General features: G+C 39.5%; 1 long non-coding RNA gene across 1 annotated transcript; it reads right to left on the reverse strand.

Moving 5' to 3' along the window:
* Positions 1–658: 658 nt before the first annotated feature.
* Positions 659–2,771, reverse strand: LOC133861671 (uncharacterized). The gene is made up of 3 exons (XR_009899061.1): positions 2,413–2,771; positions 1,573–1,603; positions 659–1,004 (listed from the first exon to the last, which is right to left on the reverse strand). It is a non-coding gene; the product is annotated as an uncharacterized LOC133861671 (long non-coding RNA).
* Positions 2,772–15,299: the final 12,528 nt, after the last annotated feature.

Raw genomic sequence — 15,299 nt, forward strand, 5'->3', positions numbered from 1 at the left:
GGTATCAATCATCCTAATCATGAGATCAATTATACTTTCATACCTCAAATCTTTTGTTTATCATAGGCACGCTGCCGCCCCATGCCAAAACCAAGAATCTTATCATCATAATGCCGAGATCATAGTCATGGTGAAATTCTTCTGTACTTGAAATATCCAGGTTTGTTAATCTCAAATCGGGCATATCTATTCAATTCTATACTAAAAAGATGATAGTTCAAACATTTATCTAATAGCTTTACAGTTAGAGCGAATAAATATTTAGCATTATTAAGCTATCTCAGCGCTCATGCAACAGCTAAAGGCATACATTTGAAGGCATGATTGAATTATTGATAGTAACGCTATGTACTATTTTATCAAGTATATATTACTACCGACATGCATATTTAATAGATCATATTGATATGTTTCCTAAGTTGCATAGCAATGAAAACATGTAATCATATCAACATGTAATGAAAACAGTATATTCACATAGGCGTAAGAATCCTAACTGTAAGTGACGATTACTATTCTTTTATACCATTTAACTTCATACAAAAGCTTTTAAGGAGTTTATAAAAAGCTCATTTTTCCTATAGCTCTTGTGTTAACATTTAGACTTCTATGGTCAAGTCTTAAGGTCCCCAGAGCAAACTGCTCTGATACCATTCTGTAACGCCCCGAATTTGAACCAGCAAATTCGTAAGCAGAAACCTCCGGTTCCCACGTGACGCTACTACATCAGAGATAACTCTCGCAGCGGAATATATAATTTATCCAACAGGCTTGGATTAAATAACACATCAGAGCTTTTAAATTAAATACCTCTAGATATTCATTAGAAAATACTTATAACAAATACAAGGAAACAGGTGTCCATAAAGACACAAAAGAATACATAGAAATTATTAGCAATCTTATCAACATGAAATGTTATAAACACAGAAAACTACAAACAAAATATAAACTATGCGTCCTTAGCTATAAAACCTCTTGAGCTCTGGTCTTTGTCTATTAACCTGCATTAACGGAATATATATATATATATAGAAAAAAAAACACAAAACAACCAAAGTGAGTCCACTGTTTCCAATAATAAGGTGAATACTGATTTACTTAATAAATTCCTTAACATGCAGATATGGCTTTATAGCCACGCGTATAATGCAAATGTATGGGTGGTATGAATATGCATCGTAATAACCATTTAGTTTGGTATTTTATGATCATCTTTCTTCAGACTCTCGTACCCAGGGCCATTAAATCCCTGTTCGTTTACGTCCGTTGCCTCCGACTTAAAGTCTTACCTGTTTTTACTGGAATCCTATGGTCCCAGCATTAGTTATATATTAGGCCTTCGGACACCCCTGGGTCACTCTGAACCCCCTGAATCCACTGACTAGCCTTTCTTCCCCTTGCTACTACATCAGCTTGTTGATGGCTATCTCATCAGCCGTTATATTATTATTAGACATAACATGCTATGCATGATCGGCCACATGCAATGAACAAATTAAATAAAACAATAAACACAATATTATGGAAAAATCCACCAGTTTCGTCCTCAGTAAGTATAGAGATACTTACAGCCAATTTATGCAGTCTCTCAAGTCATCATCTGAAAAATTATAGGTATATCCACACAAAGTGTTAACATCATCTACTGCAATTCCTAATTCTATTTATAAAACCCCTTTTACAAATTATTATTATTAGTTCTAACATTTAAACCCATCTTCCGTCAAAAATACTAATATTTCTAATAAAACCAAAATATCAATTTTCCATATTATTCCACTCACCAATATTTAATTAACTTTGACTTAACCAATATACATCTAATACAAGAGACATCAAAACTATAATCGACTAACTTCAAAGCATATCCAAGACTCCTTTTCTTTAATCATAAAAATAATCATCATAACTTAGTTGAAATCTTAAAACATAATAACACACTCAATCAAGTCGTCCAAAACCCCATATCACAACCGATCCATAATCAACAACTAATTCAGTTTAAAACATTAAGCTCTAATAATTATCTCAACTTTAAAAACACTAAATCTGAACAGGGAACACTCAAACAGGAAAATCATCACACAAAATACCCATTTGGCCGAAACTCAAACACGGCTAAACAGAAATCAACCGAATAGAATCAAAACAGGGAAACACAAGCAATCGGCTGCATGGCTAAACAGGGAATCCAAATCTACAATAATCCCCCAATCTATACACAGCCAAATCTATGGAAACCCAAAAACACACACACCCGGCCACAATCGGCAGAACAAGGAGACACAAGCAAAATTTCAATCTAAATCAGCAAATCAACACTCAATTAGTTGTAAATTAACAAGTATAAATCAAATCAATTTATTGAAATTACCTAGGGATTTTCTACAGAAAATCTACTGAAATTACCGGAAGAACACTTCTGGAGTCGTCACTGTGCCGTCGGAAAGATACTGCCGGAAACAGCCCCCCAATCGCCGGAGATCGCGCCGGACTTCACTGGTTAAAGGTCAGTTCATCAGGACGGTCGGATCTCTCTCTGACCCGATCTCCCTCTCGATCTCATCTCTCACTCTCACTCACTCGGACTCTCCGTCTCTGTCTCCCGATTTCTGCTTCTCTCCCTCTCTCAATCTTTGCTTCTCTCTTCTCTCACTCTCTGGCTCCCACTCTCTGTGTCTCACTGAGTGTCTGTGATCGGCGAGAAATAGGAGGATAAAAGAATAAAGAAAGGAAAAGAAGAAGAAGGAAGATGCTCGGTGCAGAAGAAGATAGAAGAAGGGAAAAGAAGGTAATAGAATAATGGAAGGAGGAAGGAAGAGATAATATAATAATATACACCCATAATGTTAAACAGCCAGCCATTACACCTATATATATATATAACTAATAATAGAGAATAATGGGAGAGAATAAGAAGGAAAAGAAGGCTACACTTATAATAAATTATTAACAATAAGGAAATGTTGGAATAGTGCACCGGTGGAAGGATGGAAAGAAATCAAGAATAAGGAAGATGCTGAAGAAAGAGGGTAATAAAATATTTAAAAGAAGAGACAAAATGATGAGGGAGGCTTATTAAAATCAAAGTGGAGAATAAGTTGGATTTAAAAATGTGAGGGTGATGAGTGGATGGAATCATTACTACGGTTGAGTGTATGAGTGAGTTGTATTTCAAAGATGGGGATGCCGAATAGATTTGATTAGTTTATGAAAAATAAAGCATTCGGTGTAGATTAAATTATTTAGTAGGTAATTCTTTTACACTAGGTCTTTATCAATTTAATAAATCACTAGAGTAACATTTTAAACCCGTTTTGAGTTCAGTTCGTTTCATAAATATAAAGATATTTTATTACGAACATTAATACACATATTATTATTACACTAGATAATAAAGTCTCAAATAATATCTTGTACAATTATAAAATAAAGCTAATTAATCTAATGATTAATTACTTTGTCTATTTATTAACTCAGTAATTTTCGGATATAAAAATAATTATCCGTTTTATTCAAACAAAGTTTCATTAAATCAATTGAAAATATTGATAAAACAATTTATAAGACGAATGATTATTTACTCACATAAATATTCATCTTTATCCTTTAACTTTATTATTCTATAAAAATGTGTTTTAAAATCTGGGGCGCTACACATAAAAATAAAAACTTACAAAGAATAGACGCCAAAGAACCCAGTTGCTGCTGATAAGCATCAAATGTTGCACATTCAAGCCCCTTAACTTATATATGTTAATTCCTTAGCGTTGTTATTTGTTTGATTTTGTGTTGTTTTAATGTTTTCAGATTTTAAATAAAGATGCAATTAATTCCATTGATTTTGGGCTTAAAGCACACTTTGAGAAGACTTAAAAGATATTGGTAAGCTTAACCAATCATAATAGAAGACCTATATGATGTGGTTAAGTTTAATCAAATCAAGTGAAGGATTAAATCGGAATTTCTCCACTAAGAGTCAAAATCGGATTGGATTCAAATTCAAAAACTGCATATGTCTCAGTGTTTGTATCATAACTTTTGCTTCAGATATTGGATTGTAATGAAATTGGTAGAGTTGGAAAGCTAATAAAAAATAAAACAAATATGTGAGAAATATATTTTCCATAATTCGGACGTTTACTATGTCAAAATCGTCCCACAATAAAAGACCGCAATTCTGGACGAATTTGGAATCATTTTCCTACTTGGATTGAAGTTTCAATCTCCTACTTTGACAAGAAGACTCAAGAGACTATTTTTCTGGAATTTCAAGGGCTTCTAGGACTTGTGTGCTCCCTATAAATAGACCCCTAAGCTTCAAGAGAAGGTGTGCTTGGGCTTTTGCTTAATTAGATTTAGACAGAAAATTCTTCTTGGAGGCCTGACAAGTTGAATAGGAGAAGAACATGGCAGGAGGCCATCCCAGCACCACGATGAGCGGCTAAATTCCTAATAGGGTGTTGATGTAGCCCTTTCCAAGTAACAATGGTTTAATTGTATTTTAATTTGGGATTTTCTATATGCATGATGGTTGTATAACTGTGAGAATTGATCTTAATGTTTATATTCAATTATTATGAATTTCTTATCTTGTCTTAGAAAGTCTTTTATATTGATTGAACTCAATCCTTCAAATTTTCTATGATTATGTGAATGATTGTTATACAACGGTTTTAATTGATATATGATCAAGAGGATTAGATAGACCATGCCTAGGGAAGATGGATTGTACTACACCCTAATTTAGTGTAATTTAGGTAGACAGTCCATGCCAACCGAAGATGGGTTATACTATTCCATTGGTTGTGTGTATATCCTATTAAAGACGTAGCTAGTCCATGCCTAGGGAAGACGGGTCGTACCGCATCTTAGTGGTTAGGTGGATGGTCCGTGCCAACCAAAGATGGATTATACTTATTCTTTAGAGGTAATTTCTTGACTACTCGAGTGAGACGAGCCCTTTCTCATGCATAGTATGAATTTTCCTTGTTAATTTATTATTGACCATTGTTATACGGTGAGTGGTGAAATCAATCCCATATTCTTTATCTCATCCCTACTATCTTTAAATTTATGTCTTTTACTTTTATGTATTTATTTTTAAAAAACAAAATCAAATCAAACATATTTTAAATTAAGTTACTTTCAATCTCAAAAAGCTTGATAAAAACACATACGTAGTCCTTGAGGTTCGACACCCTCTCTATAGCCTTATTCTACAAGGATTTGTTCTATTGCGAGTGGTTAATTTTATTATTGATATATTTTGGTAAACAAAAGACCACATCAGCTGCTATGTACAATGTTGGGATCTAAGTGGTGCATAGCATGGGGTATTTATAGCAGAAAATTAGGTTAAACCCAATTTTTACAAAATGACACCTCTACCCCTCAAAACCCTAATAAGAGAAAAGGACGCTAGGGTTTGGAGTGTCTGCAGCCGTCTGGAACAAGGAAATTCGCATTCTTATATTGCGGGGCACTTATGATGTAGCAGAAATTCGAATTAGGAAAATTATATTTCACAATGATTTGTAGCATTTTGAATTAGCTTTCCAACGCCACTAATTTCACTTTAAACCAATACTTGTGATGAAAGTTCTGATCAAATTACTATTACTTGTGTAGAACCTGAAATTTAATCCAATCCGATTTTGATTTCCAAACTTTGCATTTTTTTCATTTTAAAACTACAGTTTTCTCTAGATGATCTGCAAAATACCAAAAATACAAAAACTAACCAAAAACATTAAAAATTAACAAAGCTAAAGGTTTAACAAATGTGAATTAAGGGGTCCAAATATATAATATTTGGCACTCATCAGAACCGTCGGCCATAAGCTATAGGAGGCAAATAGGTACCTCCATCCGTTTGGCATAATTTGGCTCGGGGCTACGTTCAGAAACAGCATTAGCTCCCGAGTAATGGTAGGAAAGGGAAGCCGGAGTCTGGCCATGAACATCTTTTTGTAGAGGGTTACCTCCCCACCATTGATTGTTCTGGTGGCCGGATCTTGGAAATAAAGGGTGACGAAGGACTGGATGTCAAAGTTGTTGTGAATGATATATTCATCCTTCGCGGTTGTTCTTACTGTACAGGGATCTTCGACGAGAACCAAAACCTAGACCTCAGGAGCTTGAGGAGCCCCTACAACATGAACCTCTTTTGCTTGAAGCTCGGGGTGAGCGCTTTCCCAATAAGAACTGCCAGACTCGGAGTCGGAAGAAATTTTGAGAAGGATCAAAAATTTTGAGAAGTAAGAGGACTGAAGATCTTAGAAGAAAGATATTGGAGTGAAAGCGAGAGCAAGAGAATCGTGAAAGTAAGAAATGAAAAGTGAAAGTCAAAAGAGATATTTATAAAGGGGGCGTCATCAATGTGGTAACCGGCAACGCGTGCTTAGGAGTCTAATTGACATCATCAAGACGCCGACTATCAGCACACACTTGAGACTCGAGGAGTCACCTATTAAGTCGTCAGCTGCCAACGTAAACCCGAGAATTGAGGCGTCGTCATTAAAATGACACCTCGAGCGAAGTGGATCCGAGAAACTAGGAAAAATGATTATTACCCTTAAAAAGGGTGGCTGCGTCAGACACATGGTCCAAGGAGGAGATTTGAAATGATTGCAATGATTAAATTCTCTTAAACAAGGTATCTCAAATAAAAGAGAATTGGGAGGTAACTGTTGGGGAAATTATCATTCCCAAAGCCCAAATAAGCCAATGATTAGGCCTGTGTACCATTTTGGTATATCCGACCCGAAGAAAGGCCCATGAATATCCTTGGTTGCCAGAATTGGGGATAAACATAGTTGATAAGTCTCGAACATCACTGTCCCGGGAACACAAGAAGAAAGCATGCAAAACGCCCTTATCCAGTTGGTCTCGAAACGGATTTCTCGAGACTACCACGAAGTGAAATGGATGGAATATGCTGGAACCTTATCCCAGAATCAAAGAATTATAGGAAGATCTGATCAATGATCCCTAGAGAGGCGTAGGAGGACTCTATCCCTGATTTTTCGGGATAACCCTTTATCCCACATGATATGGGATAAAATCCCCGAAATACCAGTATCACCTCTTATCATACATGATATGGGATAAGAGACCTGTTTTAACTCACTTGAAGACTAGTTCTACCTGAGCAGGACTAGTCAGAGGATAAGATCTAACCACACACGGTTTGGGATTAGAATCCTAGTTGAACTATGATCAGAGTATTCCCAATGTAGCAATACTACATGTCTATAAATAGGCCACTACCTAAGGTATCAAAACTCTCTGATCTCTTTGACTTTACTGTGCTCTCATATTCCCTGAAATTTGTCTACAAGAATCTGACTTAGGCATCGAAGTGAGACCCCGTCAACACATTTGACAAGCTTCTGTGTTTAATTTAAAGACAACACGTCACCATACCAGAAATTGTATTAACAAAACCAAAACTGTACTAAAACAATTACAAAGGGTAGAAAATAGGTCAAAATTACAACCTTTTGATTGAACCTATCTACCATGATATGGATATTCCCAAATGTTGAAAATGTGTTATCTAGTGTGCTTTCTTGTCAATGGTCTTCACATTTGTCCAACTTCAACTACATAACCACTAAAAGAGTAATGCTAGAAATCTTTTTTGTCTTTTCAAAATTGATATAACTTTTAAAAGTGTCATTGGATCAAAATGCAATAATAATTTCATAAATCTAATGATGGTTTCCAAAGTCACATCAACTTTAAAAAAACATGAGGGATACGTCTAACATTACTCCCACCAAAATCCTTAAGAGTAAATGTTATACACCACTCTCCACATCTCCCGTCCATCTCCCTGAAGCCTACGTGGCCTGATCATGGAGATTAATTTTTAATTGGAAAGACTAAACCACTAAACTTTAGGGAAAAATACAATTTAGCCCCCCCAAACTACCACAGTTTCTCCGGATGGCCCCCCTGATGCAGCTAAGGGGAAAAGAAAACACAATTGCACGGAAAGAGGGGACCTTGGCATCTCACCAAGGTAGAAAACGGCTCATCTCAAGGTTTAGAATCGGGCTATATTATTGCATGCATGTTATTACATGAGATTATCCTTAAATAGGCTCACATAGGAACCCTAGTAACCCCAACCCTAGTCTAGGTGGGCTCGGGCTTAGCCCCTTTATTGATGCTACTCCGAATGGACTAGGCTGGCCTGGATCCAGTCCCTTTATTACAAATAACAGACATAACTACCTGGGCAAGACCCGAACTCTGTCAATTCCCTCCCCCTGGAAAAGTATTCGACTCCGACAAATGTTGAGCTTGGTAAAACTCGTACAAGTCGAGGTTCAAGCGCTGGACTTCTTTAGTTTGGAGCCAGCAGCAATCGAATAGAGGCCGATTCTTCCACTTGACAAGAAACTTATGATATTTGCCCCTCCTAGTGGACACTAGCTAGTCATCAATCTCATCACGGGGCTTGATGGTGGCAGGTGCAGGAAAACTAGGAGGATCATGCAATTGATTAGCCTTGTGGCCAGGGTATAGAGTGAGATCCTCCACGTTAAAAATGGGGTTGTAGGACACACCAGCTAGTAGATCAAGCAGGTAAGGATTGGGTCCCAAATTTTGAGGACCTTGAAGGGACCAGCTCTCCGAGGGTGGAGTTTATGAATAGAGCCTTTGGAAAATCACTCTGGACGGAGATGGATGAACACCAACTCACCTGGCTGAAATTCAACATGTCGTTTGTGGCTGTCCACCCGAAGCTTGTAACTGTCATTATGGAGAGCAATCTGGCGCCGCACCTCAGCATGGATTGACTGAAGATATGCCACAAAGTCTTTGGCTCCAGCACTAACATGCATGGGAAGTGGTAGTGATAAGAGGTCAACCAGGGTCCGTAGGGCTATGCTCATAATCACATCAAATGGGGAACGCCCCGTGCTGCGGTTGACAGAATTATTATATGCAAACTGAAAGTTGAAATTGACTTCTAAAAGTAAAGTGTGTGCACAAGTGTAAACAAAAATTAAGCACAGTGGAAAATAAAAGACACACAGATTTTTGTTGACAAAGCGGAAACTCAATCAAGAGAAAAACCACTCCGGGGCAGCCAAACCCAGGAATTCCACTATTCAGAAGACAAAGCTAGATACAAGATAGTAACACTCACATTAACCCGATGCAGTGGTCATACCTTGCTCTCTGACATGTAACCCAACACGAATTCTTCCCAACCAGGTCTCCTACCTGAAGGGGTCTTCAATGGAATCCTTTACCTTAGAGCTGACCTCTAAGATAGACTTCAGATGTAGCGCAGCACACTAGTAACGACTTCAGAGGGATCTTTAACTTCTCTTAGCTCTTGTGGAATTCAATACTGAATTCTTGTAGTTCTCAATGCCCAAAGGCCTCTATTTATAGGCTGAGGTGCAGAATGGGCTACTGCTGTAATATGTACGGACGCCGTCCGAACGGTGAACCTAAGCCGTCAGGACGAACAACTGTGCGACAGGATTTTCTGAAAATTTCGCTGAAAATCTTTCCTGTTTAAGAGCCGCGTCCGGACAGTGAGACACTGACGTCCGGACGGACGCACGTCCGCTGTAAGTAATTTCCATATAAGGCTTAGCGCGTCCGGACCAAGGGTGATGAACGTCCGGACGGCAATTCTTCAACACGCAATTTCCATATCTGTTATGCGTGCGTCCGGACCATGAGAGGCAGACGTCCGGACGGTTGAAGTCGAATCAGCAATTTCCATATTAGTTGAACATGCGTCTGGACCAAGGCTGACTGACGTTCGGACGGTGATAATTGAATTGCGATTCTTGCCTTATTTATGAGCGCGTCCGGACGGGAAACCACGACGTCTGGACGGTTTATCAATCTTCCCATATTCTGAACTTGGAAAGAATCTAAAGCTGATCGATCACTGATGGACGCTCGGACAGGCTTCTGAGAGGTCCGAACGGATGCAAGCTGGAATAGAAGCTTCTCGATACAGTGGAAGGTCCGGACGGAAAGATACGTCGTCCGGAATGATGATGCTGGTCTGTCTAGCGTCCGGTCGGGATGAACACGTCATCCGAATGGATGGAACAGTGGACAGATGGACGTCCGAACAGGATGACACGTCGTCCAAACGGCTGACAGGGAATCCGAAATCTTCTATCTTTTTCGCAGTGCAGAGTCTTCTGAAAATGCTCTGACAAGTGGAATCCCTGTTTACAACATCTTTAAACATAAGTGATTTTGTCCAAAACACAGAATGAGGCCAAATTACTAACAAACTCCCCCTTTGGCCATTCTGGGACAAAAATCACATGACTGGTTTGGAAATACATTCCCGGTCCAATAATAAAAATTAATCAAAAATTACTCCCCCTTTTTGTCAGAAAGGGACAAAGGGTAGAACAGAGTAATAAAATGCAACTGTAATAGAAATTACTCCCCCTAACGGTCTCAGAAGGACCCGGGTAAACAGAGTAATATAAGGTTTAAGTGTTTAACAAAAAAATAGAAAATAACAAAAAGTCTCAAAATAACACAAAAATAGACAATAAAACAGAGGGAAATAAAATCAAACATCCTCTGGCATGGGTATAGTCTGAGCTGCATCATCCTCATCATCACTGATGCCAGGATGATGGACTCGAAGGCACTCCTGCAGGTCCAAATGGGTCTACTCCACCCGCTTGTTGGTAAACCGCACCTCTAGGTGCAAGGAGGAGATGGACATTCCTCCATGAATGGCGGCTAAGGCCTCCATGATCTGAGAATAATTTGCCTCTGGCTCAGATGGTGGGACGGTATGAGAGGATGAAGCCACGTCTGGAAAAGCAACATGCATAGCAGCAGGCATATCATCATCAGAATCATCTCGTCGCAGCTGCGCATTCGACTTCATCAATGTCTGTTTGCTAAGGTGCTACTGGATCTTCATTCTAGGCTCTCCATTAACATTGATACCCGAATGAAGGATGATCTGAGTGATTAGGCAGCCAAAGGGGAGACCGGTATTGCTCTCATCATGAGCCTCGAGCATGACTCCCAAAACTGGGCCCTCTTCAGTATCAGATCACTGCGCCTGGCAATTGGCCAGAGATTGTGCTGAACAATTTTGGCCAATATACGATAAGCCGGAGCAAGTGCACCAATCCTGATGTTGGTATGACGCCCCTCACCCTGTGGAACTGCATGGAAGAACTCTCGGAGATCGTCCATAGAGGGAGGAAGCACCACCTCATTGTAAGGACTGGCAGGCAGATCAAGGACTGGTACCTCGATGAACTGACTGATGATCTGGGGATCTACAGTGATGATGTGTCTGTCAACAATGGACTGCAGTACCATCCCACGCTCATCATCCTGAGCCACCTCAAGGTTGGCATAGAAGAGCCTGACTAGCCTGGTGAGGACGATGCAGGCACACGTGTAGAGATACCCCCAATTGTAGGTCTAGATAGTCTCATAAATGCTATCCAATGGAGGCACCATGATGTCAGCACGGACCACGTTCCGCTCAGCGAGGACATTGAGGTCCATGATTTTGGCTTGGAATGCACTCTGTTCTTCCTCTGTCCTCTGGCGAACCCTGCGCTGGGAGCTGATAGCAGACATGATTTTGCAAAAGAACCAACAAGAATTTTTGCCAAAAAATAAAATAATCCACAAAAAAAAATATTCTTGTTAGGGTAACAAAAATTTGGCAGAATAACAGCAGTAAAAAGGACTTTCGTAAAAATAAAGACAAAGAATATCACAATTAAGTCCAAAGAAATTCAGCATGGCAGATATATGCATCCCAAAAACATTCCAAAAAAAAAAATTCTAACAGTTGCAAAATAAACTGAAAGAAATAAGACAAGAAAAAAATACCTGGAATGGAGTGAGAATGCAAACACAAAAAAAAAGGATGAGATCACTCCAAAAAGCACCAAAATGAGTCACTCACAAAATGTCAAAAGAAGGGATTTTGTGGGGTATGGGAGAGAGCGGCGATCTGGGCTATTTATAGCCTCTGTGGGGTCCCTGTCCGGACTATGTTTTGATGACGTCCGGACGCGCTCTGGCTCAAAAAGAAGCAAAACAGTTACGCGCGTCCAGACGAATTAAATTACCCATCCGCCCGAAGGTGATAGCTCACTTCCGGACGTGGAACAGATTCCTTCCGGACTGCAAAACGTCGTCCATTCGGACTCCAAAAAGGGCACCGTCCGAACTGCTGAACTCCACCCGTCCGGACGCCAAGAGAGACCATCCGGACGCTCCACACTGAAACACCAGAAAGGAACTGAGGAAAATTTGACAGAGATCAAATTTTCTCAAGTCAGTGTCAGAACATGCATGTATAATCAACTGATAACACAATCAAAGAGCATCTCAAAATTAAACAGAGATATAAAAGAGAGTTGAGATTTCAATTAGCACAAATATTTTTCCTGGTCATAGAAAATTCAAATAGACAACTCAACTCAATCAATGCATGTGTGTGTGTGTGAAGACTCTTTTTCCACAAGGTATGACTTTTGATGACATGACTTAGAGCAACTAGATTTTCTAGACAGGAGAGAAAATCAGTGACAGAATAGCCAAAAGTCAAACCTTATAATTTGCTAGGGCCTAGCCACCCTCATTTGATACACTCCCCCTGAGATGCAGCACCTAAGTGATTTACTTGTACCATGAAAGACAACGTAAATGTTTTACTTACACGTAGAGGGCAAGGCATAAAGCAAATGTAGCACATAAGCAATGAATATATACTTTAAAGCATAGATTTCATATGATTAACTGCTTGTTTCTTATGGTGCTGCAACCTGTAGGGAGTGCCAGAGTTTTTAGGCTCTAGGTTCAACTAGTATGAGGTCAATTTGGTCATCTTATCAAGAACTTCTTCTCTTATCCAAAATTTCTAAAAGCAAAAAGGTCAGAGAAGGAAAGATGTACCTTTAGGGGAGCCCGGGATAGTGCACTTTTTCATCGCTTAAGGAAAGAAGCTATCCTACTTTTGCAAAAACAGGAAAAACACTTGGCCAATATAGTCATAAACTCTCAATTATATCTAAGCAGAGTAGATTAATGCTTACAGAATTGAGATATCAGGTGAAAGTACATACACTATCTGATAAGCCAAGAGAAAAAAAAATCCTACAAATTCTCCCCATATATATATATATATATATATATATATATATATGTATATATATTTAATTTTAAAAAAAAAACAAAACAAACAAAACATGCAATATGGAAATGACATCATATGCAACGGCAAGATCAAACCTGTGGATGCTCGATGATGCCAATACAGAAAAACAGTCGCTCGTCCTGCTTTTTCTGTCTTCCCCAAAAAAAAATACCAGCAAAGTTCTCTCAAGAGACATAGGGGGCAAACACAACTGGTTCCTAGATTGCATATAAAGATGTATCAAGTTAAGATAAGCAATCAAACCTAATGCCATAGGATTAGGAACCAAATCCTAGGCATGAACACCCGAATCTGCTAGGTGCATCGATTCCCCCTTATGGGGTGACTGTCCTTCTCGACCCAAGCATGTCTTCTAGTGGGTGGTTGCTGGCAGGACTGCATCATCCACTCCATCATGTTCTGCATCCAGATAGGAGGCTCACTGGAGTATTGCTCTTCTTTCATCTTCTGAGGCCTTCTAAACTGCTTGGGTTTGCTCTTGTAGGTGCCACTATGATTGGCTGGTACAAACCGCTGCTGAGGCCGCTGATGCTGAGGAGCATGAGACCAAGGGGCTTGATACTGATGCCTTGGTGCTTGTCCCCATGGTGCTTGGTAAGACGCCTGATGCCATGGAGTTTAATGCTAGACTACAGGTCTAGTGCCATAATGAGCTTGTCTGGGCACTTCTTTCTTGGCTTTGGCCTTTTGTGCTTTCAGGAGGGAGCACTAAGGGCGAACATGCCCACTGAGACCGTAGTGATGGCAAATGGGAGGTCGTCTGATGGAATGAGGCTCCTGAATGCCTGGAACATCATCGTTGACCTTTTCCTTCTTTTTATCCTCAATAGTGGGAGGAGGCTCTAGGATTGTAGGTTTCACAAACACAATCTTTGAGGAAGAAGGAACATCAGAAGAGGGAGCTACATACCCGAGGACAGTCTTGTCATTTGGGCTCTTCTGGATAGACAGCATATGAGTCAACTTCTCATTAGTGACTCTCTCTAGCTGGAGCTGCGTCTCTAGTAGCTTTTCCTCGAGCTCTTGTACTTTGAGCAGCAATGAACTCTTCTCGGTCTGCAAACTATTCAGATCATTAAGGTGCTGCTTTCGGCCTTCCCTTAGCTTCTCATACTCTATGTAGAGTGTCTTGTAGGCCTCCTTGAGCTCTTCCTCATTATCGCTATGCTCCGAGTAATACGAGTCTTCTTCTTCAACATGTGGGGCTACAAAGGCCAGAAATTTTTCAGACTCTGGAGCTTCTTCTTCTGACTCATCACTGAGAGTCACATTGTATGCTTTCCCCTTTCTAAGATTCCCGCAATCGGCCAGGATATGCCCAAAGCCTGAGCATTCAAAACATCAGGGTCCTCTGGGATCTTTCTTATCATTTTCCTCAGGTTCAGCTTCTCTGGGAGATTTCTTTACTCTTTCAGAAAACTTCTTCTTGAACCGATCATCTTTCATCAGTCTTTTGAAATTTTTGGCTATCATAGCCACAGCCTTTTCTTCACCCTCAGAGTCATCTTTAGATGATGCTTCTACCTTCTTCTTGGAAGCCTTTAGAGCAATGGTCTTCAATTTCTTGACCGGGGGCAGAGACAGCTCATATGTTTGAAGAGATCCCACCAGCTCTTCAATCTTCATCTCCTCAAGATCCTTGCTTTCTTCAATGGTGGTCACCTTGATTCTGAAACTCTCAGGCAAAGATCTTAGAATCTTTCGGATGAGTTTTACATCCGAGATAGGTTTCCAAAGACTCACCATGGAGTTCCTCAGTTCACTCATCTTGGAGTAAAACTCTCCAAAGGTCTCTTCTTCCAACATCTTAATTTCTTCAAATCTTGAAATCAACATTTGAAGTTTGGTAGATTTAACAAGTTTCGTGACTTCATATGTTGTTTCCAAGATTTTCCATGCTTCTTTGGTTGAGTCGCAGTTTGAAATTTTGGCGAATTCAGAAGGAGAAAGTGCTTGGCATAGAGCATGGAGGGCTTTATCATTGGAAAGTCGGGTGTTTTTCAAAGGGACTATCTCGAGGGTTGTATCCTCTGGTTTAGTCCAACTAGTTTCAACAATACTCTAACAGTCAATAGATTTTAAAAAGAAT

This window comes from Alnus glutinosa, chromosome 2, assembly GCF_958979055.1.
Source record: "Alnus glutinosa chromosome 2, dhAlnGlut1.1, whole genome shotgun sequence".
Lineage (NCBI taxonomy): Eukaryota > Viridiplantae > Streptophyta > Magnoliopsida > Fagales > Betulaceae > Alnus > Alnus glutinosa.